Raw genomic sequence first — 12,356 nt, forward strand, 5'->3', positions numbered from 1 at the left:
TGGGAGTCTGTTGGATGACTGGTATGATGTAGTTGTTGAGCGGCTTCACTGCAAGAATATTGTATGTTTCGGATATTCAATAAAAAATAAATAACAATTAATGAGTGGAGGGAGGACAGTGGCCTTCCTGTGAACAGGTCTTAACATGTTTGTTTTGACTGTAATTTAAAACTTTTTGTTCACCTGGTGAAGTACCGCTAGACAGAAAGTCAAAGGTAGAGTATAGTAGAGATTGTAGAGGGAAACAAGTGTTAGAGTGGAAGGGAAATGTACTGATGGTGATTGAGAGGGCCTCTGAGTTAAAGATAACAGAGATGTAGACTAGTGAAGGTAACAAAGGAAATGGGAAGTTAATGGGAAATTAAGAATTTGAATTTGAATTGTTTGGACTGATTAAGATTTGGCAAAATGAAAATGAACAACATTTTTATTTTCTCTCCCTTTGAAAAGTTTCCCATGGCTGTTGCCTTGGGAGAGTAGTTGGTAAAATTCTGGCATTTTATAAAGTATTCGGATTCGGCCGTAAGGGGAGCTCCCAAATAAGTAAGGCCTGGCCCACCAGTGGTGTTAATACCATGTTTGATTTATTGTGTGGGGTCTTTTTGAATTAAGTTGTAAACTGGGTATGCAGAATGAGGTAAATGTTTGAAATGTTTTTAAAATGGTTTCTGAGGTAAATGGACAGAAAAGGGAATGAAAACACTTCATGGGGTTGAATGACGTCTGTTCTGACTTCCAGGTGAGGCCTCACAAGAAAGACTGAAGACATTGGGTGAGATTTAAATTGGCTATGTAGACAGTAATAATTAGGAAGAAGTTTATAATTTAGCAATAGTCCTATGTGTGATTTGGAGCACGAGAAGGAGAGAGAGAGCGCTGCCCTGAATGAGGGACAACTGTCTCTGGTCTATTTTACCATTACCTTACGGGATACAATTATTTCCTTATGGAGTTATAAAGAGTTGTAATTCTAATTTTATTTTTTATTTTAATTTGTTTATTTTTGATTTAACAGGCAGTGTTGTTGTTTTTGAATTACAGGTCCCCTGGGGCCTTTGGTTAATATGCAAATTTGTCTGCCTATAAAAGGAAGAAATGTTTTTCCCACCTCTAGTTTATATAAAGAAGTGCATTCCTGTTGTTGTTTTGTTTGTTGTTTGTCTTGTTTTGATACAAATCTCACCAGATTGGGTCTGCTGTACGGTTGGAATTTCTCCCTAAGGGGTAACTTGGCGGGGAGGTTGCCATTATGATAAGGGAGTTTAAGAAAGTTTGAAAAATGGTTTCAATAGGTGTGTTGTTAAGGTCTTTGACATTTGTCTTAGAAATGTTGATATTAAGAAAATTGGGAATGTAATAATTTTTTATATGGTGAAAAGTTGGTCTGAATTTCCAGAATCAGGAATGTCTTAACTTCTTAAGGTATAGGGGGCAACATTTTCACTTTTGGATAAATAGTGTGCCCAATTTCAACTTCCTGCTACTCATGCCAAGAATATAAGATAGTAGATTTGGATATAAAACATTCTGAAGTTTCTAAAACTGGTTGAATCATGTCTGTGAGAATAACATAACTTATGTAGCAGGCAAAACCCGGGAACTAACCGTTCAGATTTTTTTTTTTAGGTCTCTGTCTGTTCATTGGGAAACAATATTTCTCAGGAACTTGTTTTCAGTTCCTACCGCTTCCACTGGATGGCACCAGTCTTTGGAATTTGGTTGAGGTTATTCCTTTGTGCAATGAAGAAGTACAGCCATCTAGGAACTGCGTAACACTGTTGAGAGTTGCGCAAGACTTGAAAAGTAGCTTGGTTTGTTGTCTTCCTGTATTTAACAAAGATAAACCCGTCTTCAATTTGATAGATTATTAACGTTTAAAAATACCTAAAGTTGTATTACAAAAGTAGTTTGAAATGTTTTGGCAAAGTTTACAGGCATCTTTTGAAATATTTTGTTTTGACGTTGCGCAATTTGGAAGCTGTTTTTTTCTGGATCAAACGCGCCAAATAAATGGACATTTTGGATATATATGGACGGAATTAAATCGAACAAAAGGACCAATGGTGATGTTTATGGGACATATTGGAGTGCCAACAAAAGAAGCTTGTCAAAGGTAAGGCATGTTTTATATTTTATTTATGCGTTTTGTGTAGCACCTGCAGGGTTGAAATATGCTGCCCTCTTTGTTTACTGTTGTGCTATCATCAGATAATAGCTTCTTATGCTTTCGCCAAAAAGCCTTTTTAAAATCTGACATGTTGGCTGGATTCACAACGAGTGTAGCTTTAATTTAATATCTGACATGCGTGATTTAATGAAAGTTTGACTTTTATATCATTTTATTTGAATTTGCCGCGCTGCATTTTCCCTGGCTTTTGCCCAAGTGGGACGCAAGCATCCCCTATACCATAAGATGTTAAACTGTTGTTTTGGTCTGTCCTCTTTCAAAGTTATGATGATAGTGACTGAAGATGGTGTCTTGATGCATGGAAGGAATAAATTGACGATAACAGTGTGAACTTCACGCCCCCAACCTGCTGAAGAAATGGTGTTCACTACGAACTTATCCTTCACCACTCCTACCGTGAGACCGGAGTCCGAGCCAGCAACCAGTACGTACATAGCATCCAGTCGAAGCTATCAACTTCTCTCAGGAGTGCGACATGGTTTACACACTCGGAAGCTTATTGTAATTTGGATTCAAATGCATTGAGATACCGATCTGTCATTGCCATGCCTCTCGAGACCGTAAAACAGGGACAAACTGGGGCAATAATGTTATAAAGTTAATACGGGTAATTTATGGTCCCGTTTTATGGTCCACATTCTAACCTTGTCGGTGTGTGCTAAGTTGAGGGTCTTGAATTTGAGTGATAGACTCAACGTGGAGCACTAAGGACTGTCATTCTAAATTTGGGTTGTATAACCATGATGAGGACTATTGTTAGTAGGGGTTTTGTTTTACCATGTTATCAGAATTCTAATGTTAAAGTGCATCAACACATATGGCTTTCTGGATGATACAGTACAATTGACTTGACTCACAAACATTGTCTTGAAAATGACCGGACCAAGGTGCAGCATGGTGAGCGTACATTATCCTTTATTAAGAATGTCGCCAACAAAAAGAAACACCAAACACGACCGTGAAGCTGACTAGGTGTCACGCCCTGACCTTAGAGATCCTTTTCATGTCTCTATTTTGGTTTGGTCAGGGCGTGAGTTGGGGTGGGCATTCTATGTTTTTGTGTTCTATGTTTTCTATTTTTGTGTGTTTGGCCGGGTGTGGTTCTCAATCAGAGGCAGCTGTCTATCGTTGTCTCTGATTGAGAACCATACTTAAGTAGCCTTTCCCCACCTGTGTCTTTTGGGTAGTTGTTTTCTGTTTTGTGTCTTTCTCTGCACCTGACAGGACTGTTTCGGTTTTCGTTCATTCTCTTTGTTATTTCAGTGTTCAGTTCTAATAAAAGCATGAACATGTACCACGCTGCACCTTGGTCCTCTCCTTCCAACAGCCGTTACACTGGGGCTATACAGGCCACTAACACAGACAACTACCCACAACTAAGGTGGAAAAACAGGCTGCTTAAGTATGATTCCCAATCAGAGACAACGATAGACAGCTATCCCTGATTGAGAACCATACCCGGTCAAAACATAGAAACAGAAAACATGGAATTAAAGAAACTAGAATGCCCACCCTAGTCACGCCCTGGCCTACCCAAAATAGAGAATAAAAGCCTCTCTATGGCCAGGGCGTGACAATAAGTGGGTTATGGGAATAGATGGAATGATTTTTGTGCAAATGTATTTGTAACCAGAGGCTAAGTAAATATGGGGCATGTATTTGGGACAGAATTTTTGCATAAGGGTGTTAGTTGCAGAGATAGTGTTGTCATTTCAGACACTATTGTCAACTTTCTGTGAGGGGTTTGTTATCTTCTTAGTGATCCCTTCCCTCGCAGATCCCGGTAACAGGATTGATTTGACAACATCCAGTGAAATTGCAGTGCGCCAAATTCAAAAACAGAAATACTCATAATAAAAATTCACAAAACATACATGTAGAATACATCAAAATAAAGCTTAACTTCTTAACCAAGTCGCAGTGTCAGATTTCAAAAATGCTTTTACGGCGAAAGCAGACCATGTGATTATCTGAGGACAGCACCCCGCATACAAACACATGAAAATCAGATTTCAACCAGCCAAGTGCGACACAAAACTCAGAAATAACAATATTATTCATGCCTTACCTTTGAAGATCTTCTGTTGGCACTCCAAAATGTTCCAGAAACATCACAAATGGTCCTCCAAATGATTGATATATTATAATAATTGATTATGCTTATGTTGTATTAATAGAAAGGGAAGGGCTATAAGACCCTCCCACAATACATTTATAGGGTCCTGGACAACATATTAGCAATATATGCATTATAAGGTTTAATAGTATTCCACAGTTCTTTTCTAGTCTCTGCCTCTTATAAGAAATGGTCTGAGCAGATGTGTGAGCCATTGTAGTCAAAATTGGGTGTCTGTGAGAAAAAGCGCCACAAGACTAAAAGAGATACATTGACACAGACCCCTGCACGGGAGTAAATAGATAAGAGACAAGTCAGACACACCACTGTAAGCCACACGGGAATGTAAAATTACTGCTGAGTCCTTAGAAAACACTGGACTATTGTTTTCTCCTGCAACTTTGTATAACTGTATATGCATGGGCTTGGTCTCATGAGTAGAAGGTGTTGACATAGGTAGTTACATCACCAGGGGTTGACTGCAAGTATATTAAAGCAACTTTGACCTTTTTTATTTTGCAGAACTTACTCTGAAACATACGTGCTGTGTTTCCGTTGTCAACTTCTGTCTGCAATTGCATTAATAAAGGTTTGATTGATTTACTTAAAGAAGATATTGACCAACATCACATGTGTACAAACACTCACATGATGATAACACCGCCCGGGTGGTCGCGTGCACATGCGATGCAAAACAAATGGACTTTTTAGCAGACGCTGTTATCCAGAGCGACTTAGAGGAGCAATTAGGGTTAAGTGCCTTGCTCACATAGTTGGCTTAAGGATTTGAACCTGCGATCTTTCAGTTACTGACCCAACGCTTTTAACCACAATAACATTCATATTATTCAATAATTTCATCCAAACTGCTTGCGCGAGTCAACAAACATCTGCTAGCCAGGCGCTAAAATATAACTTGGTTCTATTTTTTAACACTTGACCCATCTCCTCATTGGTTTTAAGGAGCATATACCCACGTGGGTGACTGAAAGATGAACTGAGGTCCACACTCCAGTCCAGTTGGTGGTGGTAATGCACCGTAAAGTTGGTTGCCAACCGTCATATAAAGTCCACAGAAGAGAGATTACTAGACTAAAAATGTGTCAAAATTCTACAAAGATCCAGATAAAAAGGGCCTTGTGCATTTCAAGTAAAATAACTACCCAATGTTTATATCCCAGGACAAATTAGCTAGCAACAACAAGCTAGCTAGCTAAATGTCCATGAATGTTTCATGTGTTTCGACCAAATTAATATAGTTGGTTCAGAGTTCGTTTTGATATTTCAACCTGCGTGTCCTAATCTGAGTATGTGAGCAGGGGCCTGCTCAGCGGTTTAAGATACTGCATTGCAGTGTTAGAGGCGTAACTACAGGCCCAGGTTCGATACCAGGCTGTGTCGCAAATGACCACAACCGGGAGACCCATGAGGCGACGTACAATTGGCCCAGCATCATCCGGGTTAGGGGAGGATTTGGCCGGACGGAATGTCCTTGTCCCATCCCGCTCTAGCGACTCTGTGTGGCGGGCTGGGCGCATGCTCACTGACTTCGGTCACCAGTTGTACAGTGTTTCCTCTGACACATTGGTGCGGCTGGCTTCCGGGTTAAGTGTCAAGAATCTGTGTGGCAGGGTTGTGTTTCGGAGGATGCAAGGCTCGTGACCTCCGCCTCTCCCGAGTCCGTATGGGAGTTGCAGTGATGGGACAATACTGTAACTACCAATTGGATTTTACAAAAAAGGGGAATATAAATAAATTAGTTTGGGTTGGAAATTCTGCTCATCGATCATGGAGCGGTGCTCCATGTCCTTTCCTACCGCTCACAGAAAAAAAGAAACTCCCGCTGCATTTATTAGAATCACAATTTAACCAACACCCATCTATTTTTGTGACTATCTGGACCTACCAATTGGTATTTAAGTATTGAAACCAAACCATACGGATTTGAATGAAAAGTATTTGAATAAACATGAAACGGTGAATGTAAGAAATTAACATAATTTCAAATAGACTAGCTATCAGTAATTTTCAAATCTGACTTCTCTATGTGGCCGTGTATGGAAAATGTCTTTCTGGGGCGGTCGTCTGTTAAATTGTAGTAATGAAGCAAAACTGTAGGAGCTATCGGAACCGTTATTCTAGACCGGAACCCTGGCGCCTTGACTAAAACAAGCTGTTCGAGCTATAGGGAGAAGGCAGTATGCCGCCTAGGGTTTTCGAGAGCTATATAGTAGCTAGCGACTACATGATAATGATAACAAAGTTGTTTCCTACTAAACATTTTCCTACTTTAGCAATACCATCATACAGTGAATTCGTAAAGAATTCAGACCCCTTGACTTGTTCCACATTTTGTTACGTTACAGCCTTATTCTAAAATTGATTCAATTGTTTTTTTCTCTCACCTATCTACACACAATACCCCATAATTTTATTTCACCTTTATTTAACATAATGACAAAGCAAAAACAATTTTTTATACACTTTTGCAAATGTATAGAAAAAAAACCTGAAATATCACATTTACATAAGTATTCAGACCCTTTACTTTAATTCAGAGACTTGTTCCGTAGCCATTCCTGCACTGTCTTGGCTGTGTGCTTAGGGTCGTTGTCCTGCTGAAAGGTTAACTGTCACCCCAGTCTGAGGTCCTCAGTGCTCTGGAGCAGGTTTTCATCAAGGATCTCTCTGTACTTTGCTCCGTTCATCTTTCCCTCTATCCTGACTAGCATCCCAGTCCCCGAAACGGAGAAACATCCCCACAGCATGATGCTTCCACCACCATGCTTCACCATAGGGATGGTGCCAGGTTTCCTCCATACATGACGCTTAGCATTCAGGACAAAGAGTTCAATCTTGTTTTCACCAGACCAGATAATCTTGTTTCTCCTGATCTGAGAGTCCTTTAGATGCCTTTTTGCAAACTCCAAGCGGGCTGTTGTGCTTTTTACAGAGGAGTGGTTTTCATCTGGCCCCTCTACCATAAAGGCCTGATTGGTGGCGTTTTGCAGAGATGTTTGTCCTTCTGGAATGTTCTCCCATCTTCACAGAGGAACTCTGGAGCCCTGTCAGAGTGACCATCGGGTTCTTGGTCACCTTCCTGACCAAGTACCTTCTCTCCCGATTGCTCAGTTTAGCCAAGCAGCTAGCTCCAGGAAGAGTCGTGGTGGTTCCAAACTTCTTCCATTTAAGAATGATGGAGGCCACTGTGTTCTTGCAGACCTTCAATGCTTCAGACATTTTTTGGTACCCTTCCCCAGATCTGTGCCTCGACACAATCCTGTCTCAGAGCTCTACAGACAATTCCTTCAACCTCATGGCTTGTTTTCTGCTCTGACTGCACTGTCAACTGTGGGACCTTATATAGACAGGTTGAATCAAGCCTTTCCAATCAATTGAATTAGCCACAGGTGGTCTCCAATCAAGTTGTTGAAACATCTCAAGGATGATCAATGGAAACAGGATGTACTTGAGCTCAATTTCAAGTCTCATAGCAAAGGGTCTGAATACTTATGTAAATAAGGTATCAGTTTTTTATTTTTAATACATTTGCAAACATTTAGAAAAACTGTTTTTGCTTCACCATTGTGGAGTATTGTGTGTAGATTGATGAGGACAAATAAATATCTAATACATTTTAGAATAAGGCTGTAATGTAACAAAATGTGGCAAAAGTCAAGGGGTCTGAATACTTTCTGAATGCACTGTATGTCCATGTCACTGTAGTGCAATTTAGACAAAACCGTCACTAACCTCCGTCTATCACAACTTTTTTGCACCAGTAGGGTTCCGCCGGCAGAGGGCGGCTTGAGAACGTTCATAACAATGGCATGAAAAGACCCAGTGACAGCAGTGCAACCTATGAATAGCAGCATTTGTTGAGCATTTGTCTATTTTGCCAGCTCTCAGACTGTTGGTGTGTCTGTCTGTCTGGGAGTTCCAGACGTGGCTGGGAGGAGTGGTGGTGGCCACTGGAGGGCAACTTTACTAGAGCATAAGTAGGAGCTCATCGTCATGAAGTTCATCTATAACAGCTGATACAAGTAGGTATCCCATATTAGGTACTAGTACAGTGCTAGCTACTGTAGCTAATACATGAACATATGGATTTACAGTACCAGCCTAATTGTCATGCCCTGATCTGTTTCACCTCTCTTTGTGCTTGTCTCCACGCCCCTCCAGGTGTTGTCCATCTTCCCCATCATCCCCTGTGTACTTATACCTGTGTTTTCTGTTTGTCTGTTGCCAGTTAGTCTTCGAGCCACACCAGCGGGCCACTGTGTTTTCCAAGCTGGATCAATGGAACGCCTACCACCTGGTGCGGATACGAGAGGGGGACAAGTGGAAGACGGCCTTCAACGCGGCCAGTGGTCAATACGAATATCTGGTCATCACATTTGGCATCACCAACGCCCCTGCTGTGTTCCAGGCTCTGGTGAATGATGTTCTCCACGACATGTTTTACCGGTTCATCTTTGTCAACATTGATTACATCCTCGTCTTCTCCCGCTCCCCTCAAGAACACATGCTCCATGTCCGGTAGGTCCTTCAAAGCCTTCTGGAGAATCAGCTGTTTGTGAAGGCGGAGAAGTACGAGTTCCATCACTCCACCATCCCCTTTCTGGGTTACATCATCTCTGCTGGGAGTTTCCAGATGGTGTTACGGTGAGTGAATGAGGACCCAAAAGCGAATTAACTTAAACAGAGCTTCTTTAATAACCAAACATAGGTAGGCTCAGATAGACCGGCAGATTCCGACAGGACAGGACAAGGTTACAGCAAACATGACGATAGTCTGGTTCAGGCATGAAACACAACAAACAAGAATCCGACAAGGACAGGAACAAAAACAGAGAGAGATATAGGGGACTAATCAGAGGGAAAAAGGGAACAGGTGGGAGAAGGGGTGACGAGGTAGTCAAGAGGAGACAAGGAACAGCTGGGGGAAAGCGGGGGAGAAAAGGTAACCTAATACGACCAGCAGAGGGAGACAGGGTGAAAGGACAGGACAGAAAGACACAACATGACAATACATGACAGTACCCCCCCACTCACCGAGCGCCTCCTGGCGCACTCGAGGAGGAAACCTGGCGGCAACGGAGGAAATCCTCGATCAGCGCACGGTCCAGCACGTCCCGAGAGGGAACCCAACTCCTCTCCTCAGGATCGTACCCCTCCCAATCAACGAGGTACTGGTGACCACGGCCCCGAGGACGCATGTCCAAAATCCTGCGGACCCTGTAGATGGGTGCGCCCTCGACAAGGATGGGGGGGGGGGGGGGGGGAAGACGAGCGGGGGCGCGAAGAACGGGCTTAATACAGGAGACATGGAAGACCGGGTGGACGCGACGAAGGTATCGCGGAAGAAGAAGTCGAACTGCGACAGGATTAATGACCCGAGAAATACGGAACGGACCAATGAACCGCGGGGTCAACTTGCGAGAAGCCGTCTTAAGGGGAAGGTTCTGAGTGGAGAGCCAAACTCTCTGACCGCGACAATATCTAGGACTCTTAGTTCTACGCTTATTAGCAGCCCTCACAGTCTGCGTCCTATAACGGCAAAGTGCAGACCTGACCCTCTTCCAGGTGCGCTCGCAACGTTGGACAAAAGCCTGAGCGGAGGGGACGCTGGACTCGGCGAACTGAGATGAGAACAGCGGAGGCTGGTACCCGAGGCTACTCTGAAAAGGAGATAGCCCGGTCGCAGACGAAGGAAGCGAGTTGTGGGCGTATTCTGCCCAGGGGAGCTGTTCTGACCAAGACGCAGGGTTGCGAAAAGAAAGACTGCGTAAGATGCGACCAATAGTCTGATTGGCCCGTTCTGCTTGACCGTTAGACTGGGGGTGAAAGCCGGAAGAGAGACTGACGGAAGCCCCAATCAAACGGCAAAACTCCCTCCAAAATTGAGACGTGAATTGCGGACCTCTGTCCGAAACGACGTCTGACGGAAGGCCATGAATTCTGAAAACATTCTCGATGATGATTTGTGCCGTCTCTTTAGCAGAAGGAAGCTTAGCAAGGGGAATGAAATGAGCCGCCTTAGAGAACCTATCGACAACCGTAAGAATAACAGTCTTCCCCGCTGACGAAGGCAGTCCGGTGACAAAATCTAAGGCGATGTGAGACCACGGTCGAGAGGGAATGGGAAGCGGCCTGAGACGGCCGGCAGGAGGGGAGTTACCGGACTTAGTCTGCACGCAGACCGAACAAGCAGCCACGAAACGACGCGTGTCATGCTCCCGGGTGGGCCACCAAAAACGCTGGCGAATGGAAGCAAGCGTACCCCGAACGCCAGGGTGGCCGGCTAACTTGGCAGAGTGAGCCCACTGAAGAACGGCCAGACGAGTAGGAACGGGAACGAAAAGAAGGTTCCTAGGACAAGCGCGCGGCGACGGAGTGTGAGTGAGCGCTTGCTTTACCTGCCTCTCAATTCCCCAGACAGTCAACCCGACAACACGCCCCTCAGGGAGAATCCCCTCGGGGTCAGTGGAGGCTACTGAAGAACTGAAGAGACGAGATAAAGCATCAGGCTTGGTGTTCTTAGAGCCCGGACGATAAGAAATCACGAACTCGAAACGAGCGAAAAACAGCGCCCAACGCGCCTGACGCGCATTAAGTCGTTTGGCAGAACGGATGTACTCAAGGTTCCTATGGTCAGTCCAAACGACAAAAGGAACGGTCGCCCCCTCCAACCACTGTCGCCATTCGCCTAGGGCTAACCGGATGGCGAGCAGTTCGCGGTTTCCCACATCATAGTTACGTTCCGACGGCGACAGGCGATGAGAAAAATACGCGCATGGGTGGACCTTGTCGTCAGAGAGGGAGCGCTGAGAAAGAATGGCTCCCACGCCCACCTCTGACGCGTCAACCTCGACAACGAACTGTCTAGAGACGTCAGGTGTAACAAGGATAGGAGCGGATGTAAAACGATTCTTGAGGAGATCAAAAGCTCCCTGGGCGGAAACGGACCACTTAAAGCACGTCTTGACAGAAGTAAGGGCTGTGAGAGGAGCTGCCACCTGACCGAAATTACGGATGAAACGACGATAGAAGTTCGCGAAGCCGAGAAAGCGCTGCAGCTCGACGCGTGACTTAGGGGCGGGCCAATCAATGACAGCTTGGACCTTAGCGGGATCCATCTTAATGCCTTCAGCGGAAATAACAGAACCGAGAAATGTGACGGAGGAGGCATGAAAAGTGCACTTCTCAGCCTTCACAAAAAGACAATTCTCTAAAAGGCGCTGGAGGACACGTCGAACGTGCTGAACATGAATCTGGAGTGACGGTGAAAAAAATCAGGATATCGTCAAGGTAAACGAAAACAAAGATGTTCAGCATGTCTCTCAGGACATCATTGACTAATGCCTGAAAGACAGCTGGAGCATTAGCGAGGCCGAAAGGAAGAACCCGGTATTCAAAGTGCCCTAACGGAGTGTTAAACGCCGTCTTCCACTCGTCCCCCTCCCTGATGCGCACGAGATGGTAAGCGTTACGAAGGTCCAACTTAGTGAAAAACCTGGCTCCCTGCAGGATCTCGAAGGCTGAAGACATAAGAGGAAGCGGATAACGATTCTTAACTGTTATGTCATTCAGCCCTCGATAATCTATGCAGGGGCGCAGAGACCCGTCCTTCTTCTTGACAAAAAAAAACCCCGCTCCGGCGGGAGAGGAGGAGGGGACTATGGTACCGGCGTCAAGAGCTACAGACAAATAATCCTCGAGAGCCTTACGTTCGGGAGCCGACAGAGAGTATAGTCTACCCCGGGGGGGAGTGGTTCCCGGAAGGAGATCAATACTACAATCATACGACCGGTGTGGAGGAAGAGAGGTGGCCCTGGACCGACTGAACACCGTGCGCAGATCGTGATATTCCTCCGGCACCCCTGTCAAATCACCAGGCTCCTCCTGTGAAGAAGAGACAGAGGAAACAGGAGGGATAGCAGACATTAAACATTTCACATGACAAGAGACGTTCCAGGAGAGGATAGAATTACTAGACCAATTAATGGAAGGATTATGACAAACTAGCCAGGGATGGCCCAAAACAACAGG

The sequence above is a fragment of the Oncorhynchus mykiss genome, chromosome 15 (genome assembly GCF_013265735.2).
Source record: "Oncorhynchus mykiss isolate Arlee chromosome 15, USDA_OmykA_1.1, whole genome shotgun sequence".
In the NCBI taxonomy this organism is placed as follows: Eukaryota; Metazoa; Chordata; class Actinopteri; order Salmoniformes; family Salmonidae; genus Oncorhynchus; species Oncorhynchus mykiss.